The sequence below is a fragment of the Somniosus microcephalus genome, unplaced genomic scaffold, assembly GCF_052327205.1.
Source record: "Somniosus microcephalus isolate GS21.2 unplaced genomic scaffold, FLI_Smic_1.0 unresolved_chr3, whole genome shotgun sequence".
Taxonomy (NCBI): Eukaryota; Metazoa; Chordata; class Chondrichthyes; order Squaliformes; family Somniosidae; genus Somniosus; species Somniosus microcephalus.
Genome location: NW_028225181.1, coordinates 41,452,553 through 41,477,404, shown reverse-complemented (window position 1 = coordinate 41,477,404; position 24,852 = coordinate 41,452,553). Strand labels below are relative to the sequence as shown.

General features: G+C 57.7%; 1 pseudogene; it reads left to right on the top strand.

Annotated features, from left to right (window-relative positions):
• LOC147091384 (uncharacterized) overlaps window positions 1-24,852 on the top strand; it is a 112,937-nt pseudogene that overhangs the window by 82,579 nt on the left and 5,506 nt on the right.

Genomic DNA, 24,852 nt, shown 5'->3' with positions numbered 1-24,852 from the left:
AAAGAGTGCCGAGAGTGGGAGCCGCATTACAAAGAGTGCCGAGAGCGGGAGCCACATTACAAAGAGTGCCGAGAGCGGGAGCCGCATTACAAAGAGTGCCGAGAGTGGGAGCCGCATTACAATGAGTGTCGAGAGCGGGAGCCACATTACAAAGAGTGCCGAGAGCGGGAGCCGCATTACAAAGAGTGCCGAGAGCGGGAGCCGCATTACAAAGAGTGCTGAGAGCGGGAGCCACATTACAAAGTGTGCCGTGAGCGGGAGCCGCATTACAAAGAGTGCCGAGAGCGGGAGCCGCATTACAAAGAGTGCCGAGAGTGGGAGCAGCGGAATAAAGAGCGCTGAGAGCGGGAGCCGCATTACAAAGAGTGTCGAGAGCGGGAGCTACATTACAAAGAGTGCCGAGAGCGGGAGCCGCATTACAAAGAGTGCCGAGAGCGGGAGCCGCATTACAAAGAGCGTCAAGAGCAGGAGCCACATTACAAAGAGTGTCGAGTGCGGGAGCAGCGGATTAAAGAGCGCCGAGTGTGGGAGCAACGGAATAAAGAGCATCGAGAGTGGGAGCAGTGGAACAAAGAGTGCCGAGAGTAGGAGCAGTGGCACAAAGAGTGTCGAGAGCGGGAGGAGTGGAATAAAGAGTGTCGAGAGCGGGAGCAGCAGCACAAAGAGTGTCGAGAGCGGGAGCAGCGGAATAAAGAGCGCCGAGAGCGGGAGGAGTGGAAAAAAGAGCACCGATAGTGGTAGCAGCAGCACAAAGAGTGTCGAGAGCGGGAGCAGCAGCACAAAGAGTGCCAAGAGCGGGAGCAGCAGCATAAAGAGTGCCGAGAGCGGGAGCAGCAGCACAAAGAGTTTCGAGAGCGGGAGCAGCGGAATAAAGAGCACCGAGAGCGGGAGCAGCAGCACAAAGTGTGTCGAGAGCGGGAGCAGCATCAGAAAGAGTGCCGAGAGCGGGAGCCGCATTACAAAGAGTGCTGAGAGCGGGAACAGCGGAACAAAGAGTGCCAAGAGCAGGAGCAGCGGAACAAAGAGTGCCGAGAGTGGGAGCAGTGTAATAAAGAGTGCCGAGAGCGGGAGCAGCGGAATAAAGAGTGCCGAGAGCGGGAGCAGCGGAATAAAGAGTGCCGAGAGCGGGAGAAGCGGAATAAAGAGTGCCGAGAGCGGGAGCAGCGGAATAAAGAGTGCCGAGAGTGGGAGCAGCGGAATAAAGAGTGCCGAGAGCGGGAGCAGCAGAATAAAGAGTGCCGAGAGCAGGAGCAGCGGAATAAAGAGTGCCGAGAGCGGAAGCAGCGGAATAAAGAGTGCCGAGAGCGGGAGCAGCGGAATAAAGAGTGCCGAGAGCGGGAGCAGCATGACAAAGAGTGCCGAGAGCGGGTGCAGCGGAATAAAGTGCACCGAGAGTGGGAGCAGCGGAATAAAGAGCGCAGAGAGCGGGAGCAGTGGAATAAAGAGTGTCGAGAGCGGGAGCCGCATTACAAAGAGCGCCGAGAGCGGCAGCAGCTGAATAAAGAGTGCCGAGAGCAGGAGCAGCGGAACAAAGAGTGCCGAGAGCTGGAGCAGTGGAATAAAGAGTGCCGAGAGCGGGAGCAGCGGAATAAAGAGTGCCGAGAGCAGGAGCAGCGGAACAAAGAGTCCCAAGAGTGGGAGCAGCGGAATAAAGAGTGCCGAGAGCGGGAGCAGCGGAATAAAGAGTGTCGAGAGCGGGAGCAGCATTACAAAGAGTGCCGAGAGTGGGAGCCGCATTACAAAGAGTGCCGAGAGCGGGAGCCGCATTACAAAGAGTGCCGAGAGTGGGAGCCGCATTACAAAGTGTGCCGTGAGCGGGAGACGCATTACAAAGAGTGCCGAGAGCGGGAGCCGCATTACAAAGAGTGCCGAGAGCGGGAGCCGCATTACAAAGAGTGCCGAGAGTGGGAGCAGCGGAATAAAGAGCGCTGAGAGCGGGAGCCGCATTACAAAGAGTGTCGAGAGCGGGAGCTACATTACAAAGAGTGCCGAGAGCGGGAGCTGCATTACAAAGAGTGCCGAGAGCGGGAGCCGCATTACAAAGAGCGTCGAGAGCAGGAGCCACATTACAAAGAGTGTCGAGTGCGGGAGCAGCGGATTAAAGAGCGCCGAGAGTGGGAGCAACGGAATAAAGAGCGTCGAGAGCGGGAGCAGTGGAACAAAGAGTGCCGAGAGTAGGAGCAGTGGCACAAAGAGTGTCGAGAGCGGGAGGAGTGGAATAAAGAGTGTCGAGAGCGGGAGCAGCAGCACAAAGAGTGTCGAGAGCGGGAGCAGCGGAATAAAGAGCGCCGAGAGCGGGAGGAGTGGAAAAAGGAGCACCGATAATGGGAGCAGCAGCACAAAGAGTGTCGAGAGCGGGAGCAGCAGCACAAAGAGTGCCAAGAGCGGGAGCAGCAGCATAAAGAGTGCCGAGAGCGGGAGCAGCAGCACAAAGAGTTTCGAGAGTGGGAGCAGCGGAATAAAGAGCACCGAGAGCGGGAGCAGCAGCACAAAGAGTGTCGAGTGCGGGAGCAGCATCAGAAAGAGTGCCGAGAGCGGGAGCCGCATTACAAATAGTGCTGAGAGCGGGAGCAGCGGAACAAAGAGTGCCAAGAGCAGGAGCAGCGGAACAAAGAGTGCTGAGAGTGGGAGCAGTGTAATAAAGAGTGCCGAGAGCGGGAGCAGCGGAATAAAGAGTGCCGAGAGCGGGAGCAGCGGAATAAAGAGTGCCGAGAGCGGGAGCAGCTAAATAAAGAGTGCCGAGAGCGGGAGCAGCGGAATAAAGAGTGCCGAGAGTGGGAGCAGCGGAATAAAGAGTGCCGAGAGCGGGAGCAGCAGAATAAAGAGTGCCGAGAGCAGGAGCAGCGGAATAAAGAGTGCCGAGAGCGGAAGCAGCGGAATAAAGAGTGCCGAGAGCGGGAGCAGCGGAATAAAGAGTGCCGAGAGCGGGAGCAGCGGAATAAAGGGTGCCGAGAGCGGGAGCAGCGGAATAAAGAGTGCCGAGAGCGGGAGCCGCATTACAAAGAGTGCCGAGAGCGGGAGCCACAGCAGAAAGAGTGCCGAGAGCGGGAGCCGCATTACAAAGAGTGCTGCGAGCGGGAGCAGCTGAATAAAGAGTGCCGAGAGCAGGAGCAGCGGAACAAAGAGTGCCGAGAGCGGGAGCCGCAGCAGAAAGAGTGCCGAGAGCGGGAGCCGCATTACAAAGAGTGCTGCGAGCGGGAGCAGCGGAACAAAGAGTGCCGAGAGCTGTAGCAGCGGAATAAAGAGTGCCGAGAGCGGGAGCAGCGGAATAAAGAGTGCCGAGAGCGGGAGCAGCGGAATAAAGAGTGTCGAGAGCGGGAGCAGCAGAATAAAGAGCACCGAGAGCGGGAGCGGCGGAATAAAGAGTGCCGAGAGCGGGAGCACAGGAATAAAGAGTGTCGAGAGCAGGAGCAGCGGCACAAAGAGTGTCGAGAGCGGGAGCAATGGAATAAAGAGTGTCGAGAGCGGGAGCAGCGGAATAGAGAGCACCGAGAGTGGGAGCAGCAGCACAAAGTGTGTCGAGAGTGGGAGCAGCGGAATAAAGAGTGCCGAGAGCAGGAGCAGCGGAACAAAGAGTGCCAAGAGTGGGAGCAGTGGAATAAAGAGTGCCGAGAGTGGGAGCAGCGGAATAAAGAGTGTCGAGAGCGGGAGCAGCATTACAAAGAGTGCCGAGAGCGGGAGCCGCATTACAAAGAGTGCCGAGAGCGGGAGCCGCATTACAAAGAGTGCCGAGAGCGGGAGCCGCATTACAAAGAGTGCCGAGAGTGGGAGCCGCATTACAAAGTGTGCCGTGAGCGGGAGCCGCATTACAAAGAGTGCCGAGAGCGGGAGCCGCATTACAAAGAGTGCCGAGAGCGGGAGCCGCATTACAAAGAGTGCCGAGAGTGGGAGCAGCGGAATAAAGAGCGCCGAGAGCGGGAGCCGCATTACAAAGAGTGTCGAGAGCGGGAGCCACATTACAAAGAGTGCCGAGAGCGGGAGCCGCATTACAAAGAGTGCTGAGAGCGGGAGCCGCATTACAAAGAGCGTCGAGAGCAGGAGCTACATTACAAAGAGTGTCGAGTGCGGGAGCAGCGGATTAATGAGCGCTGAGAGTGGCAGCAACGGAATAAAGAGTGTCGAGAGCGGGAGCAGTGGAACAAAGAGTGCCGAGAGTAGGAGCAGCGGCACAAAGAGTGTCGAGAGCGGGAGCAGTGGAATAAAGAGTGTCGAGAGCGGGAGCAGCGGTATAAAGAGCACCGAGAGTGGGAGCAGCAGCTCAAAGATTGTCGAGAGTGGGAGCAGTGGAACAAAGAGTGCCGAGTGTAGGAGCAGCGGCACAAAGAGTGTCGAGAGCGGGAGGAGTGGAATAAAGAGTGTCGAGAGCGGGAGCAGCAGCACAAAGAGTGTCGAGAGCGGGAGCAGCGGAATAAAGAGCGCCGAGAGCGGGAGGAGTGGAAAAAAGAGCACCGATAGTGGGAGCAGCAGCACAAAGAGTGTCGAGAGCGGGAGCAGCAGAACAAAGAGTGCCAAGAGCGGGAGCAGCAGCATAAAGAGTGCCGATAGCGGGAGTAGCAGCACAAAGAGTTTCGAGAGCGGGAGCAGCGGAATAAAGAGCACCGAGAGCGGGAGCAGCAGCACAAAGAGTGTCGAGAACGGGAGCAGCATCAGAAAGAGTGCCGAGAGCGGGAGCCGCATTACAATTAGTGCTGAGAGCGGGAGCAGCGGAGCAAAGAGTGCCGAGAGCAGGAGCAGCGGAACAAAGAGTGCCGAGAGTGGGAGCAGTGTAATAAAGAGTGCCGAGAGTGGGAGCAGCGGAATAAAGTGTGCCGAGAGCGGGAGCAGCGGAATAAAGAGTGCCGAGAGCGGGAGCAGCGGAATAAAGAGTGCCGAGAGCGGGAGCAGCGGAATAAAGAGTGCCGAGAGTGGGAGCAGCGGAATAAAGAGTGCCGAGAGCGGGAGCAGCAGAATAAAGAGTGCCGAGAGCAGGAGCAGCGGAATAAAGAGTGCCGAGAGCGGAAGCAGCGGAATAAAGAGTGCCGAGAGCGGGAGCAGCGGAATAAAGAGTGCCGAGAGCGGGAGCAGCATGACAAAGAGTGCCGAGAGCGGGTGCAGTGGAATAAAGTGCGCCGAGAGTGGGAGCAGCGGAATAAAGAGCGCAGAGAGCGGGAGCAGCGGAATAAAGAGTGTCGAGAGCGGGCGCCGCATTACAAAGAGCGCCGAGAGCGGGAGCAGCTGAATAAAGAGTGCCGAGAGCAGGAGCAGTGGAATAAAGTGCACCGAGAGCGGGAGCCGCATTACAAAGAGCGCCGAGAGCGGGAGCAGCTGAATAAAGAGTGCCGAGAGCAGGAGCAGCGGGACAAAGAGTGCCGAGAGCTGGAGCAGTGGAATAAAGAGTGCCGAGAGCGGGAGCAGCGGAATAAAGAGTGCCGAGAGCAGGAGCAGCGGAACAAAGAGTCCCAAGAGTGGGAGCAGCGGAATAAAGAGTGCCGAGAGCGGGAGCAGCGGAATAAAGAGTGTCGAGAGCGGGAGCAGCATTACAAAGAGTGCCGAGAGTGGGAGCCGCATTACAAAGAGTGCCGAGAGCGGGAGCCGCATTACAAAGAGTGCCGAGAGTGGGAGCCGCATTACAAAGTGTGCCGTGAGCGGGAGACGCATTACAAAGAGTGCCGAGAGCGGGAGCCGCATTACAAAGAGTGCCGAGAGCGGGTGCCGCATTACAAAGAGTGCCCAGAGTGGGAGCAGCGGAATAAAGAGCGCTGAGAGCGGGAGCCGCATTACAAAGAGTGTCGAGAGCGGGAGCTACATTACAAAGAGTGCCGAGAGCGGGAGCTGCATTACAAAGAGTGCCGAGAGCGGGAGCCGCATTACAAAGAGCGTCGAGAGCAGGAGCCACATTACAAAGAGTGTCGAGTGCGGGAGCAGCGGATTAAAGAGCGCCGAGAGTGGGAGCAACGGAATAAAGAGCGTCGAGAGCGGGAGCAGTGGAACAAAGAGTGCCGAGAGTAGGAGCAGCGGCACAAAGAGTGTCGAGAGCGGGAGGAGTGGAATAAAGAGTGTCGAGAGCGGGAGCAGCAGCACAAAGAGTGTCGAGAGCGGGAGCAGCGGAATAAAGAGCGCCGAGAGCGGGAGGAGTGGAAAAAAGAGCACCGATAGTGGGAGCAGCAGCACAAAGAGTGTCGAGAGCGGGAGCAGCAGCACAAAGAGTGCCAAGAGCGGGAGCAGCAGCATAAAGAGTGCCGAGAGCGGGAGCAGCAGCACAAAGAGTTTCGAGAGTGGGAGCAGCGGAATAAAGAGCACCGAGAGCGGGAGCAGCAGCACAAAGAGTGTCGAGTGCGGGAGCAGCATCAGAAAGAGTGCCGAGAGCGGGAGCCGCATTACAAATAGTGCTGAGAGCGGGAGCAGCGGAACAAAGAGTGCCAAGAGCAGGAGCAGCGGAACAAAGAGTGCTGAGAGTGGGAGCAGTGTAATAAAGAGTGCCGAGAGCGGGAGCAGCGGAATAAAGAGTGCCGAGAGCGGGAGCACCGGAATAAAGAGTGCCGAGAGCGGGAGCAGCGGAATAAAGAGTGCCGAGAGCGGGAGCAGCGGAATAAAGAGTGCCGAGAGTGGGAGCAGCGGAATAAAGAGTGCCGAGAGCGGGAGCAGCAGAATAAAGAGTGCCGAGAGCAGGAGCAGCGGAATAAAGAGTGCCGAGAGCGGAAGCAGCGGAATAAAGAGTGCCGAGAGCGGGAGCAGCGGAATAAAGAGTGCCGAGAGCGGGAGCAGCGGAATAAAGGGTGCCGAGAGCGGGAGCAGCGGAATAAAGAGTGCCGAGAGCGGGAGCCGCATTACAAAGAGTGCCGAGAGCGGGAGCCACAGCAGAAAGAGTGCCGAGAGCGGGAGCCGCATTACAAAGAGTGCTGCGAGCGGGAGCAGCTGAATAAAGAGTGCCGAGAGCAGGAGCAGCGGAACAAAGAGTGCCGAGAGCGGGAGCCGCAGCAGAAAGAGTGCCGAGAGCGGGAGCCGCATTACAAAGAGTGCTGCGAGCGGGAGCAGCGGAACAAAGAGTGCCGAGAGCTGTAGCAGCGGAAAAAGAGTGCCGAGAGCGGGAGCAGCGGAATAAAGAGTGCCGAGAGCGGGAGCAGCGGAATAAAGAGTGTCGAGAGCGGGAGCAGCAGAATAAAGAGCACCGAGAGCGGGAGCGGCGGAATAAAGAGTGCCGAGAGCGGGAGCACAGGAATAAAGAGTGTCGAGAGCAGGAGCAGCGGCACAAAGAGTGTCGAGAGCGGGAGCAATGGAATAAAGAGTGTCGAGAGCGGGAGCAGCGGAATAAAGAGCACCGAGAGTGGGAGCAGGAGCACAAAGTGTGTCGAGAGTGGGAGCAGCGGAATAAAGAGTGCCGAGAGCAGGAGCAGCGGAACAAAGAGTGCCAAGAGTGGGAGCAGTGGAATAAAGAGTGCCGAGAGTGGGAGCAGCGGAATAAAGAGTGTCGAGAGCGGGAGCAGCATTACAAAGAGTGCCGAGAGCGGGAGCCGCATTACAAAGAGTGCCGAGAGCGGGAGCCGCATTACAAAGAGTGCCGAGAGCGGGAGCCACATTACAAAGAGTGCCGAGAGCAGGAGCCGCATTACAAAGAGTGCCGAGAGTGGGAGCCGTATTACAAAGTGTGCCGTGAGCGGGAGCCGCATTACAAAGAGTGCCGAGAGCGGGAGCCGCATTACAAAGAGTGCCGAGAGCGGGAGCCGCATTACAAAGAGTGCCAAGAGCGGGAGCAGCAGCATAAAGAGTGCCGAGAGCGGGAGCAGCAGCACAAAGAGTTTCGAGAGTGGGAGCAGCGGAATAAAGAGCACCGAGAGCGGGAGCAGCAGCACAAAGAGTGTCGAGTGCGGGAGCAGCATCAGAAAGAGTGCCGAGAGCGGGAGCCGCATTACAAATAGTGCTGAGAGCGGGAGCAGCGGAACAAAGAGTGCCAAGAGCAGGAGCAGCGGAACAAAGAGTGCTGAGAGTGGGAGCAGTGTAATAAAGAGTGCCGAGAGCGGGAGCAGCGGAATAAAGAGTGCCGAGAGCGGGAGCACCGGAATAAAGAGTGCCGAGAGCGGGAGCAGCGGAATAAAGAGTGCCGAGAGCGGGAGCAGCGGAATAAAGAGTGCCGAGAGTGGGAGCAGCGGAATAAAGAGTGCCGAGAGCGGGAGCAGCAGAATAAAGAGTGCCGAGAGCAGGAGCAGCGGAATAAAGAGTGCCGAGAGCGGAAGCAGCGGAATAAAGAGTGCCGAGAGCGGGAGCAGCGGAATAAAGAGTGCCGAGAGCGGGAGCAGCGGAATAAAGGGTGCCGAGAGCGGGAGCAGCGGAATAAAGAGTGCCGAGAGCGGGAGCCGCATTACAAAGAGTGCCGAGAGCGGGAGCCACAGCAGAAAGAGTGCCGAGAGCGGGAGCCGCATTACAAAGAGTGCTGCGAGCGGGAGCAGCTGAATAAAGAGTGCCGAGAGCAGGAGCAGCGGAACAAAGAGTGCCGAGAGCGGGAGCCGCAGCAGAAAGAGTGCCGAGAGCGGGAGCCGCATTACAAAGAGTGCTGCGAGCGGGAGCAGCGGAACAAAGAGTGCCGAGAGCTGTAGCAGCGGAAAAAGAGTGCCGAGAGCGGGAGCAGCGGAATAAAGAGTGCCGAGAGCGGGAGCAGCGGAATAAAGAGTGTCGAGAGCGGGAGCAGCAGAATAAAGAGCACCGAGAGCGGGAGCGGCGGAATAAAGAGTGCCGAGAGCGGGAGCACAGGAATAAAGAGTGTCGAGAGCAGGAGCAGCGGCACAAAGAGTGTCGAGAGCGGGAGCAATGGAATAAAGAGTGTCGAGAGCGGGAGCAGCGGAATAAAGAGCACCGAGAGTGGGAGCAGGAGCACAAAGTGTGTCGAGAGTGGGAGCAGCGGAATAAAGAGTGCCGAGAGCAGGAGCAGCGGAACAAAGAGTGCCAAGAGTGGGAGCAGTGGAATAAAGAGTGCCGAGAGTGGGAGCAGCGGAATAAAGAGTGTCGAGAGCGGGAGCAGCATTACAAAGAGTGCCGAGAGCGGGAGCCGCATTACAAAGAGTGCCGAGAGCGGGAGCCGCATTACAAAGAGTGCCGAGAGCGGGAGCCACATTACAAAGAGTGCCGAGAGCAGGAGCCGCATTACAAAGAGTGCCGAGAGTGGGAGCCGTATTACAAAGTGTGCCGTGAGCGGGAGCCGCATTACAAAGAGTGCCGAGAGCGGGAGCCGCATTACAAAGAGTGCCGAGAGCGGGAGCCGCATTACAAAGAGTGCCGAGAGTGGGAGCAGCGGAATAAAGAGCGCCGAGAGCGGGAGCCGCATTACAAAGAGTGTCGAGAGCGGGAGCCACATTACAAAGAGTGCCGAGAGCGGGAGCCGCATTACAAAGAGTGCCGAGAGCGGGAGCCGCATTACAAAGAGCGTCGAGAGCAGGAGTTACATTACAAAGAGTGTCGAGTGCGGGAGCAGCGGATTAATGAGCGCTGAGAGTGGCAGCAACGGAATAAAGAGTGTCGAGAGCGGGAGCAGTGGAACAAAGAGTGCCGAGAGTAGGAGCAGCGGCACAAAGAGTGTCGAGAGCGGGAGCAGTGGAATAAAGAGTGTCGAGAGCGGGAGCAGCGGTATAAAGAGCACCGAGAGTGGGAGCAGCAGCACAAAGATTGTCGAGAGTGGGAGCAGTGGAACAAAGAGTGCCGAGTGTAGGAGCAGCGGCACAAAGAGTGTCGAGAGCGGGAGGAGTGGAATAAAGAGTGTCGAGAGCGGGAGCAGCAGCACAAAGAGTGTCGAGAGCGGGAGCAGCGGAATAAAGAGCGCCGAGAGCGGGAGGAGTGGAAAAAAGAGCACCGATAGTGGGAGCAGCAGCACAAAGAGTGTCGAGAGCGGGAGCAGCAGCACAAAGAGTGCCAAGAGCGGGAGCAGCAGCATAAAGAGTGCCGATAGCGGGAGTAGCAGCACAAAGAGTTTCGAGAGCGGGAGCAGCAGAATAAAGAGCACCGAGAGCGGGAGCAGCAGCACAAAGAGTGTCGAGAACGGGAGCAGCATCAGAAAGAGTGCCGAGAGCGGGAGCCACATTACAAATAGTGCTGAGAGCGGGAGCAGCGGAACAAAGAGTGCCGAGAGCAGGAGCAGCGGAACAAAGAGTGCCGAGAGTGGGAGCAGTGTAATAAAGAGTGCCGAGAGTGGGAGCAGCGGAATAAAGAGTGCCGAGAGCGGGAGCAGCGGAATAAAGAGTGCCGAGAGCGGGAGCAGCGGAATAAAGAGTGCCGAGAGCGGGAGCAGCGGAATAAAGGGTGCCGAGAGCGGGAGCAGTGGAATAAAGAGTGCTGAGAGCGGGAGCCGCATTACAAAGAGTGTCGAGAGCGGGAGCTACATTACAAAGAGTGCCGAGAGCGGGAGCCGCATTACAAAGAGTGCCGAGAGCGGGAGCCGCATTACAAAGAGCGTCGAGAGCAGGAGCCACATTACAAAGAGTGTCGAGTGCGGGAGCAGCGGATTAAAGAGCGCCGAGAGTGGGAGCAACGGAATAAAGAGCGTCGAGAGCGGGAGCAGTGGAACAAAGAGTGCCGAGAGTAGGAGCAGCGGCACAAAGAGTGTCGAGAGCGGGAGGAGTGGAATAAAGAGTGTCGAGAGCGGGAGCAGCAGCACAAAGAGTGTCGAGAGCGGGAGCAGCGGAATAAAGAGCGCCGAGAGCGGGAGGAGTGGAAAAAAGAGCACCGATAGTGGGAGCAGCAGCACAAAGAGTGTCGAGAGCGGGAGCAGCAGCACAAAGAGTGCCAAGAGCGGGAGCAGCAGCATAAAGAGTGCAGAGAGCGGGAGCAGCAGCACAAAGAGTTTCGAGAGCGGGAGCAGCGGAATAAAGAGCACCGAGAGCGGGAGCAGCAGCACAAAGAGTGTCGAGTGCGGGAGCAGCATCAGAAAGAGTGCCGAGAGCGGGAGCCGCATTACAAATAGTGCTGAGAGCGGGAGCAGCGGAACAAAGAGTGCCAAGAGCAGGAGCAGCGGAACAAAGAGTGCTGAGAGTGGGAGCAGTGTAATAAAGAGTGCCGAGAGCGGGAGCAGCGGAATAAAGAGTGCCGAGAGCGGGAGCAGCGGAATAAAGAGTGCCGAGAGCGGGAGCAGCGGAATAAAGAGTGCCGAGAGCGGGAGCAGCGGAATAAAGAGTGCCGAGAGTGGGAGCAGCGGAATAAAGAGTGCCGAGAGCGGGAGCAGCAGAATAAAGTGTGCCGAGAGCAGGAGCAGCGGAATAAAGAGCACCGAGAGTGGGAGCAGCGGTATAAAGAGCACCGAGAGTGGGAGCAGCAGCACAAAGATTGTCGAGAGTGGGAGCAGTGGAACAAAGAGTGCCGAGTGTAGGAGCAGCGGCACAAAGAGTGTCGAGAGCGGGAGGAGTGGAATAAAGAGTGTCGAGAGCGGGAGCAGCAGCACAAAGAGTGTCGAGAGCGGGAGCAGCGGAATAAAGAGCGCCGAGAGCGGGAGGAGTGGAAAAAAGAGCACCGATAGTGGGAGCAGCAGCACAAAGAGTGTCGAGAGCGGGAGCAGCAGCACAAAGAGTGCCAAGAGCGGGAGCAGCAGCATAAAGAGTGCCGATAGCGGGAGTAGCAGCACAAAGAGTTTCGAGAGCGGGAGCAGCGGAATAAAGAGCACCGAGAGCGGGAGCAGCAGCACAAAGAGTGTCGAGAACGGGAGCAGCATCAGAAAGAGTGCCGAGAGCGGGAGCCGCATTACAAATAGTGCTGAGAGCGGGAGCAGCGGAACAAAGAGTGCCGAGAGCAGGAGCAGCGGAACAAAGAGTGCCGAGAGTGGGAGCAGTGTAATAAAGAGTGCCGAGAGTGGGAGCAGCGGAATAAAGAGTGCCGAGAGCGGGAGCAGCGGAATAAAGAGTGCCGAGAGCGGGAGCAGCGGAATAAAGAGTGCCGAGAGCGGGAGCAGCGGAATAAAGGGTGCTGAGCGCGGGAGCAGTGGAATAAAGAGTGCTGAGAGCGGGAGCCGCATTACAAAGAGTGTCGAGAGCGGGAGCTACATTACAAAGAGTGCCGAGAGCGGGAGCCGCATTACAAAGAGTGCCGAGAGCGGGAGCCGCATTACAAAGAGCGTCGAGAGCAGGAGCCACATTACAAAGAGTGTCGAGTGCGGGAGCAGCGGATTAAGGAGCGCCGAGAGTGGGAGCAACGGAATAAAGAGCGTCGAGAGCGGGAGCAGTGGAACAAAGAGTGCCGAGAGTAGGAGCAGCGGCACAAAGAGTGTCGAGAGCGGGAGGAGTGGAATAAAGAGTGTCGAGAGCGGGAGCAGCAGCACAAAGAGTGTCGAGAGCGGGAGCAGCGGAATAAAGAGCGCCGAGAGCGGGAGGAGTGGAAAAAAGAGCACCGATAGTGGGAGCAGCAGCACAAAGAGTGTCGAGAGCGGGAGCAGCAGCACAAAGAGTGCCAAGAGCGGGAGCAGCAGCATAAAGAGTGCCGAGAGCGGGAGCAGCAGCACAAAGAGTTTCGAGAGCGGGAGCAGCGGAATAAAGAGCACCGAGAGCGGGTGCAGCAGCACAAAGAGTGTCGAGTGCGGGAGCAGCATCAGAAAGAGTGCCGAGAGCGGGAGCCGCATTACAAATAGTGCTGAGAGCGGGAGCAGCGGAACAAAGAGTGCCAAGAGCAGGAGCAGCGGAACAAAGAGTGCTGAGAGTGGGAGCAGTGTAATAAAGAGTGCCGAGAGCGGGAGCAGCGGAATAAAGAGTGCCGAGAGCGGGAGCAGCGGAATAAAGAGTGCCGAGAGCGGGAGCAGCGGAATAAAGAGTGCCGAGAGCGGGAGCAGCGGAATAAAGAGTGCCGAGAGTGGGAGCAGCGGAATAAAGAGTGCCGAGAGCGGGAGCAGCAGAATAAAGAGTGCCGAGAGCAGGAGCAGCGGAATAAAGAGTGCCGAGAGTGGGAGCAGCGGAATAAAGAGTGCCGAGAGCGGGAGCAGCAGAATAAAGAGTGCCGAGAGCAGGAGCAGCGGAATAAAGAGTGCCGAGAGCGGGAGCAGCGGAATAAAGAGTGCCGAGAGCGGGAGCAGCGGAATAAAGAGTGCCGAGAGCGGGAGCAGCGGAATAAAGGGTGCCGAGAGCGGGAGCAGCGGAATAAAGAGTGCCGAGAGCGGGAGCCGCATTACAAAGAGTGCCGAGAGCGGGAGCCACAGCAGAAAGAGTGCCGAGAGCGGGAGCCGCATTACAAAGAGTGCTGCGAGCGGGAGCAGCTGAATAAAGAGTGCCGAGAGCAGGAGCAGCGGAACAAAGAGTGCCGAGAGCGGGAGCCGCAGCAGAAAGAGTGCCGAGAGCGGGAGCCGCATTACAAAGAGTGCTGCGAGCGGGAGCAGCGGAACAAAGAGTGCCGAGAGCTGGAGCAGCGGAATAAAGAGTGCCGAGAGCGGGAGCAGCGGAATAAAGTGTGCCGAGAGCGGGAGCAGCGGAATAAAGAGTGTCGAGAGCGGGAGCAGCAGAATAAAGAGCACCGAGAGCGGGAGCGGCGGAATAAAGAGTGCCGAGAGCGGGAGCACAGGAATAAAGAGTGTCGAGAGCAGGAGCAGCGGCACAAAGAGTGTCGAGAGCGGGAACAATGGAATAAAGAGTGTCGAGAGCGGGAGCAGCGGAATAAAGAGCACCGAGAGTGGGAGCAGCAGCACAAAGAGTGTCGAGAGTGGGAGCAGCGGAATAAAGAGTGCCGAGAGCAGGAGCAGCGGAACAAAGAGTGCCAAGAGTGGGAGCAGCGGAATAAAGAGTGCCGAGAGCGGGAGCAGCGGAATAAAGAGTGTCGAGAGCGGGAGCAGCATTACAAAGAGTGCCGAGAGCGGGAGCCGCATTACAAAGAGTGCCGAGAGCAGGAGCAGCGGAACAAAGAGTGCCAAGAGTGGGAGCAGCGGAATAAAGAGTGCCGAGAGCGGGAGCAGCGGAATAAAGAGCGCCGAGAGCGGGAGCCGCATTACAAAGAGTGTCGAGAGCGGGAGCCACATTACAAAGAGTGCCGAGAGCGGGAGCCGCATTACAAAGAGTGCCGAGAGCGGGAGCCGCATTACAAAGAGCGTCGAGAGCAGGAGCTACATTACAAAGAGTGTCGAGTGCGGGAGCAGCGGATTAATGAGCGCCGAGAGTGGCAGCAACGGAATAAAGAGTGTCGAGAGCGGGAGCAGTGGAACAAAGAGTGCCGAGAGTAGGAGCAGCGGCACAAAGAGTGTCGAGAGCGGGAGCAGTGGAATAAAGAGTGTCGAGAGCGGGAGCAGCGGTATAAAGAGCACCGAGAGTGGGAGCAGCAGCACAAAGATTGTCGAGAGTGGGAGAAGTGGAACAAAGAGTGCCGAGTGTAGGAGCAGCGGCACAAAGAGTGTCGAGAGCGGGAGGAGTGGAATAAAGTGTGTCGAGAGCGGGAGCAGCAGCACAAAGAGTGTCGAGAGCGGGAGCAGCGGAATAAAGAGCGCCGAGAGCGGGAGGAGTGGAAAAAAGAGCACCGATAGTGGGAGCAGCAGCACAAAGAGTGTCGAGAGCGGGAGCAGCAGCACAAAGAGTGCCAAGAGCGGGAGCAGCAGCATAAAGAGTGCCGATAGCGGGAGTAGCAGCACAAAGAGTTTCGAGAGCGGGAGCAGCGGAATAAAGAGCACCGAGAGCGGGAGCAGCAGCACAAAGAGTGTCGAGAACGGGAGCAGCATCAGAAAGAGTGCTGAGAGCGGGAGCAGCGGAACAAAGAGTGCCGAGAGCAGGAGCAGCGGAACAAAGAGTGCCGAGAGTGGGAGCAGTGTAATAAAGAGTGCCGAGAGTGGGAGCAGCGGAATAAAGAGTGCCGAGAGCGGGAGCAGCGGAATAAAGAGTGCCGAGAGCGGGAGCAGCGGAATAAAGAGTGCCGAGAGCGGGAGCAGCGGAATAAAGAGTGCCGAGAGTGGGAGCAGTGGAATAAAGAGTGCCGAGAGCGGGAGCAGCGGAATAAAGAGTGCCGAGAGCAGGAGCAGCGGAATAAAGAGTGCCGAGAGCGGAAGCAGCGGAATAAAGAGTGCCGAGAGCGGGAGCAGCGGAATAAAGAGTGCCGAGAGCGGGAGCAGCGGAATAAAGGGTGCCGAGAGCGGGAGCAGTGGAATAAAGAGTGCCGAGAGCGGGAGCCGCATTACAAAGAGAGCCGAGAGTGGGAGCCGCAGCAGAAAGAGTGCCGAGAGCGGGAGCCGCATTACAAAGAGTGCTGCGAGCGGGAGCAGCTGAATAAAGAGTGCCGAGAGCAGGAGCAGCGGAACAAAGAGTGCCGAGAGCTGGAGCAGCGGAATAAAGAGTGCCAAGAGCGGGAGCCGCATTACAAAGAGTACCGAGAGCGGGAGCCGCAGCAGAAAGAGTGCCGAGAGCGGGAGCCACATTACAAAGAGTGCTGCGAGCGGGAGCCGCATTACAAAGAGCGTCGAGAGCAGGAGCCACATTACAAAGAGTGTTGAGTGCGGGAGCAGCGGATTAAAGAGCGCCGAGAGTGGGAGCAACGGAATAAAGAGCGTCGAGAGCGGGAGCAGTGGAACAAAGAGTGCCGAGAGTAGGAGCAGCGGCACAAAGAGTGTCGAGAGTGGGAGGAGTGGAATAAAGAGTGTCGAGAGCGGGAGCAGCAGCACAAAGAGTGTCGAGAGCGGGAGCAGCGGAATAAAGAGCGCCGAGAGCGGGAGGAGTGGAAAAAAGAGCACCGATAGTGGGAGCAGCAGCACAAAGAGTGTCGAGAGCGGGAGCAGCAGCACAAAGAGTGCCAAGAGCGGGAGCAGCAGCATAAAGAGTGCCGAGAGCGGGAGCAGCAGCACAAAGAGTTTCGAGAGCGGGAGCAGCGGAATAAAGAGCACCGAGAGCGGGAGCAGCAGCACAAAGAGTGTCGAGAGCGGGAGCAGCATCAGAAAGAGTGCCGAGAGCGGGAGCCGCATTACAAATAGTGCTGAGAGCGGGAGCAGCGGAACAAAGAGTGCCAAGAGCAGGAGCAGCGGAACAAAGAGTGCTGAGAGTGGGAGCAGTGTAATAAAGAGTGCCGAGAGCGGGAGCAGCGGAATAAAGAGTGCCGAGAGCGGGAGCAGCGGAATAAAGAGTGCCGAGAGCGGGAGCAGCGGAATAAAGAGTGCCGAGAGCGGGAGCAGCGGAATAAAGAGTGCCGAGAGTGGGAGCAGCGGAATAAAGAGTGCCGAGAGCGGGAGCAGCAGAATAAAGAGTGCCGAGAGCAGGAGCAGCGGAATAAAGAGTGCCGAGAGCGGAAGCAGTGGAATAAAGAGTGCCGAGAGCGGGAGCAGCGGAATAAAGAGTGCCGAGAGCGGGAGCAGCGGAATAAAGGGTGCCGAGAGCGGGAGCAGCGGAATAAAGAGTGCCGAGAGCGGGAGCCGCATTACAAAGAATGCCGAGAGCGGGAGCCACAGCAGAAAGAGTGCCGAGAGCGGGAGCCGCATTACAAAGAGTGCTGCGAGCGGGAGCAGCTGAATAAAGAGTGCCGAGAGCAGGAGCAGCGGAACAAAGAGTGCCGAGAGCTGGAGCAGCGGAATAAAGAGTGCCAAGAGCGGGAGCCGCATTACAAAGAGTGCCGAGATCGGGAGCCGCAGCAGAAAGAGTGCCGAGAGCGGGAGCCGCATTACAAAGAGTGCTGCGAGCGGGAGCAGCGGAACAAAGAGTGCCGAGAGCTGGAGCAGCGGAATAAAGAGTGCCGAGAGCGGGAACAGCGGAATAAAGAGTGCCGAGAGCGGGAGCAGCGGAATAAAGAATGTCGAGAGCGGGAGCAGCAGAATAAAGAGCACCGAGAGCGGGAGCAGCGGAATAAAGAGTGCCGAGAGCGGGAGCACAGGAATAAAGAGTGTCGAGAGCAGGAGCAGCGGCACAAAGAGTGTCGAGAGCGGGAGCAATGGAATAAAGAGTGTCGAGAGCGGGAGCAGCGGAATAAAGAGCACCGAGAGTGGGAGCAGCAGCACAAAGAGTGTCGAGAGTGGGAGCAGCGGAATAAAGATTGCCGAGAGCAGGAGCAGCGGAACAAAGAGTGCCAAGAGTGGGAGCAGCGGAATAAAGAGTGCCGAGAGCGGGAGCAGCGGAATAAAGGGTGCCGAGAGCGGGAGCAGTGGAATAAAGAGTGCCGAGAGCGGGAGCCGCATTACAAAGAGAGCCGAGAGCGGGAGCCGCAGCAGAAAGAGTGCCGAGAGCGGGAGCCGCATTACAAAGAGTGCTGCGAGCGGGAGCAGCTGAATAAAGAGTGCCGAGAGCAGGAGCAGCGGAACAAAGAGTGCCGAGAGCTGGAGCAGCGGAATAAAGAGTGCCAAGAGCGGGAGCCGCATTACAAAGAGTACCGAGAGCGGGAGCCGCAGCAGAAAGAGTGCCGAGAGCGGGAGCCACATTACAAAGAGTGCTGCGAGCGGGAGCCGCATTACAAAGTGTGCCGAGAGCGGGAGCCGCATTACAAAGAGTGCCGAGAGCGGGAGCCACATTACAAAGAGTGCCGAGAGCAGGAGCCGCATTACAAAGAGTACCGAGAGCGGGAGCAGCGGAATAAAGAGTGTCGAGAGCGGGAGCAGCATTACAAAGAGTGCCGAGAGCGGGAGCCGCATTACAAAGTGTGCCGAGAGCGGGAGCCGCATTACAAAGAGTGCCGAGAGCGGGAGCCACATTACAAAGAGTGCCGAGAGCAGGAGCCGCATTACAAAGAGTGCCGAGAGTGGGAGCCGCATTACAAAGTGTGCCGTGAGCGGGAGCCGCATTACAAAGAGTGCCGAGAGTGGGAGCCGCATTACAAAGAGTGCCGAGAGCGGGAGCCGCATTACAAAGAGTGCCGAGAGTGGGAGCAGCGGAATAAAGAGCGCCGAGAGCGGGAGCCGCATTACAAAGAGTGTCGAGAGCGGGAGCCACATTAGAAAGAGTGCCGAGAGCGGGAGCCGCATTACAAAGAGTGCCGAGAGCGGGAGCCGCATTACAAAGAGCGTCGAGAGCAGGAGCTACATTACAAAGAGTGTCGAGTGCGGGAGCAGCGGATTAATGAGCGCCGAGAGTGGGAGCAACGGAATAAAGAGTGTCGAGAGCGGGTGCAGTGGAACAAAGAGTGCCGAGAGTAGGAGCAGCGGCACAAAGAGTGTCGAGAGCGGGAGCAGTGGAATAAAGAGTGTCGAGAGCGGGAGCAGCGGTATAAAGAGCACCGAGAGTGGGAGCAGCAGCACAAAGATTGTCGAGAGTGGGAGCAGTGGAACAAAGAGTGCCGAGTGTAGGAGCAGCGGCACAAAGAGTGTCGAGAGCGGGAGGAGTGGAATAAAGAGTGTCGAGAGCGGGAGCAGCAGCACAAAGAGTGTCGAGAGCGGGAGCAGCGGAATAAAGAGCGCCGAGAGCGGGAGGAGTGGAAAAAAGAGCACCGATAGTGGGAGCAGCAGCACAAAGAGTGTCGAGAGCGGGAGCAGCAGCACAAAGAGTGCCAAGAGCGGGAGCAGCAGCATAAAGAGTGCCGATAGCGGGAGTAGCAGCACAAAGAGTTTCGAGAGCGGGAGCAGCGGAATAAAGAGCACCGAGAGCGGGAGCAGCAGCACAAAGAGTGTCGAGAACGGGAGCAGCATCAGAAAGAGTGCCGAGAGCGGTAGCCGCATTACAAATAGTGCTGAGAGCGGGAGCAGCGGAACAAAGAGTGCCGAGAGCAGGAGCAGCGGAACAAAGAGTGCCGAGAGTGGGAGCAGTGTAATAAAGAGTACCGAGAGTGGGAGCAGCGGAATAAAGAGTGCCGAGAGAGGGAGCAGCGGAATAAAGAGTGCCGAGAGCAGGAGCAGCGGAATAAAGAGTGCCGAGAGCGGGAGCAGCGGAATAAAGAGTGCCGAGAGTGGGAGCAGCGGAATAAAGAGTGCCGAGAGCGGGAGCAGCGGAATAAAGAGTGCCGAGAGCAGGAGCAGCGGAATAAAGAGTGCCGAGAGCGGAAGCAGTGGAATAAAGAGTGCCGAGAGCGGGAGCAGCGGAATAAAGAGTGCCGAGAGCGGGAGCAGCGGAATAAAGGGTGCCGAGAGCGGGAGCAGTGGAATAAAGAGTGCCGAGAGCGGGAGCCGCATAACAAAGAGAGCCGAGAGCGGGAGCCGCAGCAGAAAGAGTGCCGAGAGCGGGAGCCGCATTACAAAGAGTGCTGCGAGCAGGAGCAGCTGAATAAAGAGTGCCGAGAGCAGGAGCAGCGGAACAAAGAGTGCCGAGAGCTGGAGCAGCGGAATAAAGAGTGCCAAGAGCGGGAGCCGCATTACAAAGAGTACCGAGAGCGGGAGCCGCAGCAGAAAGAGTGCCGAGAGCGGGAGCCGCATTACAAAGAGTGCTGCGAGCGGGAGCAGCGGAACAAAGAGTGCCGAGAGCTGGAGCAGCGGAATAAAGAGTGCCGAGAGCGGGAGCAGCGGAATAAAGAGTGCCGAGTGCGGGAGCAGCGGAATAAAGAGTGTCGAGAGCTGGAGCAGCAGAATAAAGAGCACCGAGAGCGGGAGCAGCGGAATAAAGAGTGCCGAGAGCGGGAGCAGAGGAATAAAGAGTGTCGAGAGCGGGAGCAGCGGAATAAAGAGCACCGAGAGTGGGAGCAGCAGCACAAAGAGTGTCGAGAGTGAGAGCAGCATTACAAAGTGCGCCGAGAGCGGGAGCAGCGGAATAAAGAGTGTCGAGAGCAGGAGCCGCATTACAAAGAGTGCCGAGAGCGGGAGCAGCGGAATAAAGAGCGCCGAGAGCAGGAGCAGCGGAATAAAGAGTGTCGAGAGCGGGAGCAGAGGAATAAAGAGTGTCGAGAGCGGGAGCAGCGGAATAAAGAGCACCGAGAGTGGGAGCAGCGGCACAAAGAGTGTCGAGAGCGGGAGCAATGGAATAAAGAGTGTCGAGAGCGGGAGCAGCGGAATAAAGAGCACCGAGAGTGGGAGCAGCAGCACAAAGAGTGTCGAGAGTGAGAGCAGCATTACAAAGTGCGCCGAGAGCGGGAGCAGCGGAATAAAGAGTGTCGAGAGCAGGAGCCGCATTACAAAGAGTGCCGAGAGCGGGAGCAGCGGAATAAAGAGCGCCGAGAGCAGGAGCAGCGGAATAAAGAGTGTCGAGAGCGGGAGCAGTGGAAGAAAGAGCGCCGAGAGTTGGAGCAGCGGCACAAAGAGTGTCGAGAGCGGGAGCAGCAGAATAAAGAGCGACGAGAGCGGGAGCAGCGGCACAAAGAGCGCCGAGAGCAGAAGCAGCGGAACAAAGAGCACCGAGAGCGGGAGCAGCAGCTCAAAGAGTGTCGAGAGCGGGAGCAGTGGAATAAAGAGCACCGAGAGCGGGAGCAGCAGCACAAAGAGTGTCGAGTGTGGGAGCAGCGGAATAAAGAGCGCCGAGAGCGGGAGCCGCATTACAAAGAGTGCCGAGAGCGGGAGCAGCGGAACAAAGAGCACCGAGAGCGGGAGCAGCAGCACAAAGAGCGCCGAGAGCGGGAGCAGTGGAATAAAGAGTGCCGAGAGCAGGAGCAGCGGAATAAAGAGCGCCGAGGGCGTGAGCAGCGGAATAAAGAGCACCGAGAGCGGGAGCAGTGGAATAAAGAGTGCCGAGAGCAGGAGCAGCGGAATAAAGAGTGCCGAGAGCGGGAGCAGTGGAATAAAGAGCGCCGAGAGCGGGAGCAGCAGCACAAAGAGTGCCGAGTGCGGGAGAAGTGGAATAAAGAGCGCCGAGAGCGGGAGAAGCGGAATTATGAGCGCCGAGAGCGGGAGCAGCGGAATAAAGAGCGCCGAGAGCGGGAGCAGCGGAATAAAGAGCACCGAGGGCGGGAGCAGCAGCACAAAGACTGTCAAGAGCGGGAGTAGCAGCACAAAGAGTGCCGAGAGCGGGAGCAGCAGCACAAAGAGTGTCGAGAGCGGGAGCCGCATTACAAAGAGTGTCGAGACCGGGAGCCGCATTACAAAGAGTGTCGAGAGCTGGAGCAGAGGAATAAAGAGTGTCGAGAGCGGGAGCCACATTACAAAGAGTGCCGAGAGCGGGAGCCGCATTACAAAGAGTGCTGAGAGCGGGAGCCGCATTACAAAGAGTGTCGAGAGCGGGAGCCCCATTACAAAGAGTGCTGAGAGCGGGAGCCGCATTACAAAGAGCGCCGAGAGCGGGAGCCCCATTACAAAGAGTGCCGAGAGCGGGAGCCGCATTACAAAGAGTGCCGAGAGCGGGAGCCGCATTACAAAGAGTGTCGAGAGCGGGAGCCCCATTACAAAGAGTGCCAAGAGCGGGAGCCACATTACAAAGAGTGTCGAGAGCGGGAGCTGCATTACAAAGAGTTTCGAGAGCGGGAGCCCCATTACAAAGAGTGCCGAGAGCGGGAGCCGCATTACAAAGAGTGCCGAGAGCGGGAGCCGCATTACAAACAGTGTCGAGAGCGGGAGCAGAGGAATAAAGAGTGTCGAGAGCGGGCGCAGCATTACAAAGAGCGCCGAGAGAGGGAGCAGTGGATTAAAGAGCGCCGAGAGTGGGAGCAGCAGAATAAAGAGTGTCGAGAGCGGGAGCAGTGGAACAAAGAGTGCCGAGAGTAGGAGCAGCGGCACAAAGAGTGTCGGGAGTGGGAGCAGTGGAATAAAGAGTGTCGAGAGCGGGAGCAGCAGCACAAAGAGTGTCGAGAGTGGGAGAAGTGGAATAAAGAGTGTCGAGAGCGGGAGCAGCAGCACAAAGAGTGTCGAGAGCGGGAGCAGCGGAATAAAGAGCGCCGAGAGCGGGAGCCGCATTACAAAGAGTGCCGAGAGCGGGAGCAGCGGAACAAAGAGCACTGAGAGCGGGAGCAGCAGCATAAAGAGCGCCGAGAGCGGGAGTAGAGGAATAAAGAGCGGCGAGAGCGGGAGCAGCGGAATAAAGAGCACCGAGAGCGGGAGCAGCAGAATAAAGAGTGCCGAGAGAAGGAGCAGCGGAATAAAGAGTTCAGAGAGCGGGAGCAGCGGATTAAAGAGCGCCGAGAGCGGGAGCAGCAGCACAAAGAGTGCCGAGAGCGGGAGAAGGGGAATAAAGAGCGCCAACAGCGGGAGCAGCGGAATAAAGAGCGCCGAGAGCGGTAGGAGTGGAAAAAAGAGCACCGAGAGCGGGAGCAGCAGCACAAAGAGTGTCGAGAGCGGGAGCAGCAGCACAAAGAGTGCCAAGAGTGGGAGCAGCAGCACAAAGAGTGCCGAGAGCGGGAGCAGCAGCACAAAGAGTTTCGAGAGCGGGAGCAGTGGAATAAAGAGCAGCGAGAGCGGGAGCAGCAGCACAAAGAGTGTTGAGAGCGGGAGCAGCAGCACAAAGAGTGCCGAGAGCAGGAGCAGCGGAACAAAGGGTGCCGAGAGTGTGAGCAGCGGAATAAAGAGTGCCGAGAGCGGGAGCAGCGGAATAAAGTGTGCCGAGAGCGGGAGCAGCGGAATAAAGAGTGCCGAGAGCGGGAGCAGCGGAATAAAGAGTGCCGAGAGCAGGAGCAGCGGAATAAAGAGTGCCGAGAGCGGGAGCAGCGGAATAAAGAGTGCCGAGAGCGGGAGCAGCGGAATAAAGAGTGTCGAGAGTGGGAGCAGCGGAATAAAGCGCGCCGAGAGCGGAAGCCGCATTACAAAGAGTGCCAAGAGTGGGAGCCGCATTACAAAGAGTGCCGAGAGCGGGAGCAACATTACAAAGCGTGCCGAGAGCGGGAGCCACATTACAAAGAGTGCCGAGAGCGGGAGCAGCATTACAAAGAGTGTCGAGAGCGGGAGCCGCATTACAAAGAGTGCCGAGAGCGGGAGCAGCGGAACAAAGAGCACTGAGAGCGGGAGCAGCAGCACAAAGAGCGCCGAGAGCGGGAGTAGCGGAATAAAGAGTGCCGAGAGCAGGAGAAGCGGAATAAAGTGTGTCGAGAGCAGGAGCAGTGGAATAAAGAGCGCCGAGAGCGGGACCAGCGGAATAAAGAGCTCTGAGAGCGGGAGCAGCGGAATAAAGAGCACCGAGAGCGGGAGCAGCAGAATAAAGAGTGCCGAGAGCAGGAGCAGCGGAATAAAGAGTGCCGAGAGCGGGAGCAGCGGATTAAAGAGCGCCGAGAGCGGGAGCTGCAGCACAAAGAGTGCATAGAGCGGGAGAAGGGGAATAATGAGCGCCAACAGCGGGAGCAGCGGAATAAAGAGCACCGAGAGCGGTAGGAGTGGAAAAAAGCGCACCGAGAGCAGGAGCAGCAGCACAAAGAGCTTCGAGAGCGGGAGCAGCAGCACAAAGAGTGCCAAGAGCGGGAGCAGCAGCACAAAGAATGCCGAGAGCGGGAGCAGCAGCACAAAGAGTTTCGAGAGCGGGAGCAGCGGAATAAAGAGCACTGAGAGCGGGAGCAGCAGCACAAAGAGTGTCGAGAGCGGGAGCAGCAGCACAAAGAGCGCCGAGAGCAGGAGCAGCGGAACAAAGGGTGCCGAGAGTGGGAGCAGCGGAATAAAGGGTGCCGAGAGCGGGAGCAGCGGAATAAAGAGTGCCGAGAGCAGGAGCAGCGGAATAAAGAGTGCCGAGAGCGGGAGCAGCGGAATAAAGAGTGCCGAGAGCGGGAGCAGCGGAATAAAGAGTGTCGAGAGTGGGAGCAGCGGAATAAAGAGCGCCGAGAGCGGGAGGAGCGGCACAAAGAGTGCCGAGAGCGGGAGCAGCATTACAAAGAGTGCCGAGAGCGGGAGCCACATTACAAAGAGTGCCGAGAGCGGGAGCAGCATTACAAAGCGTGCCGAGAGCGGGAGCAGCATTACAAAGAGTGCCGAGAGCGGGAGCCACATTACAAAGAGTGCCGAGAGCGGGAGCAGCGTTACAAAGAGTGCCGAGAGCGGGAGCCACATTACAAAGAGTGCCGAGAGCGGGAGCCACATTACAAAGAGTGCCGAGAGCGGGAGCAGCGTTACAAAGAGTGCCGAGAGCGGGAGCAGCATTACAAAGAGTGTCGAGAGCGGGAGCAGCATTACAAAGAGTGTCGCGAGTGGGAGCCACATTACAAAGAGTGTCGAGAGCGGGAGCCACATTACAAAGAGTGTCGAGAGTGGGAGCCGCATTACAAAGAGTGTCGCGAGTGGGAGCCACATTACAAAGAGTGTCGAGAGCGGGAGCAGCATTACAAAGAGTGCCGAGAGTGGGAGCCACATTACAAAGAGTGCCGAGAGTGGGAGCAGCATTACAAAGACTGTCGAGAGCGGGAGCCGCATTACAAAGAGTGTCGAGTGCGGGAGCCACATTACAAAGAGTGCCGAGAGCGGGAGCCACATTACAAAGAGTGCCGAGAGTGGGAGCAGCATTACAAAGAGTGTCGAGAGCGGGAGCCGCATTACAAAGAGTGTCGAGAGCGGGAGCCACATTACAAAGAGTGCCGAGAGCGGGAGCTGCATTACAAAGAGTGCCGAGAGCGGGAGCAGCATTACAAAGAGTGTCGAGAGCGGGAGCCGCATTACAAAGAGTGCCGAGAGCGGGAGCCGCATTACAAAGAGTGTCGAGAGCGGGAGCCGCATTACAAAGAGTGCCGAGAGCGGGAGCCGCATTATAAAGAGTGCCGAGAGTGGGAGCCACATTACAAAGAGTGTCGAGAGCGGGAGCCGCATTACAAAGAGTGCCGAGAGCGGGAGCCGCATTACAAAGAGTGTCGAGAGCGGGAGCCACATTACAAAGAGAGCCAAGAGCGGGAGCCACATTACAAAGAGTGCCGCGAGTGGGAGCCGCATTACAAAGAGTGTCGAGAGCGGGAGGAGTATTACAAAGAGTGTCGAGAGCGGGAGCCGCATTACAAAGTGTGCCGAGAGTGGGAGCAGTATTACAAAGAGTGCCGAGAGCAGGAGCAGTATTACAAAGAGTGCCGAGAGCGGGAGCCACATTCCAAAGAGTGCCGAGAGCGGGAGCAGTATTACAAAGAGTGCCGAGAGTGGGAGCAGTATTACAAAGAGTGCCGAGAGCGGGTGCAGTATTACAAAGAGTGCCGAGAGCGGGAGCCGCATTACAAAGAGTGCCGAGA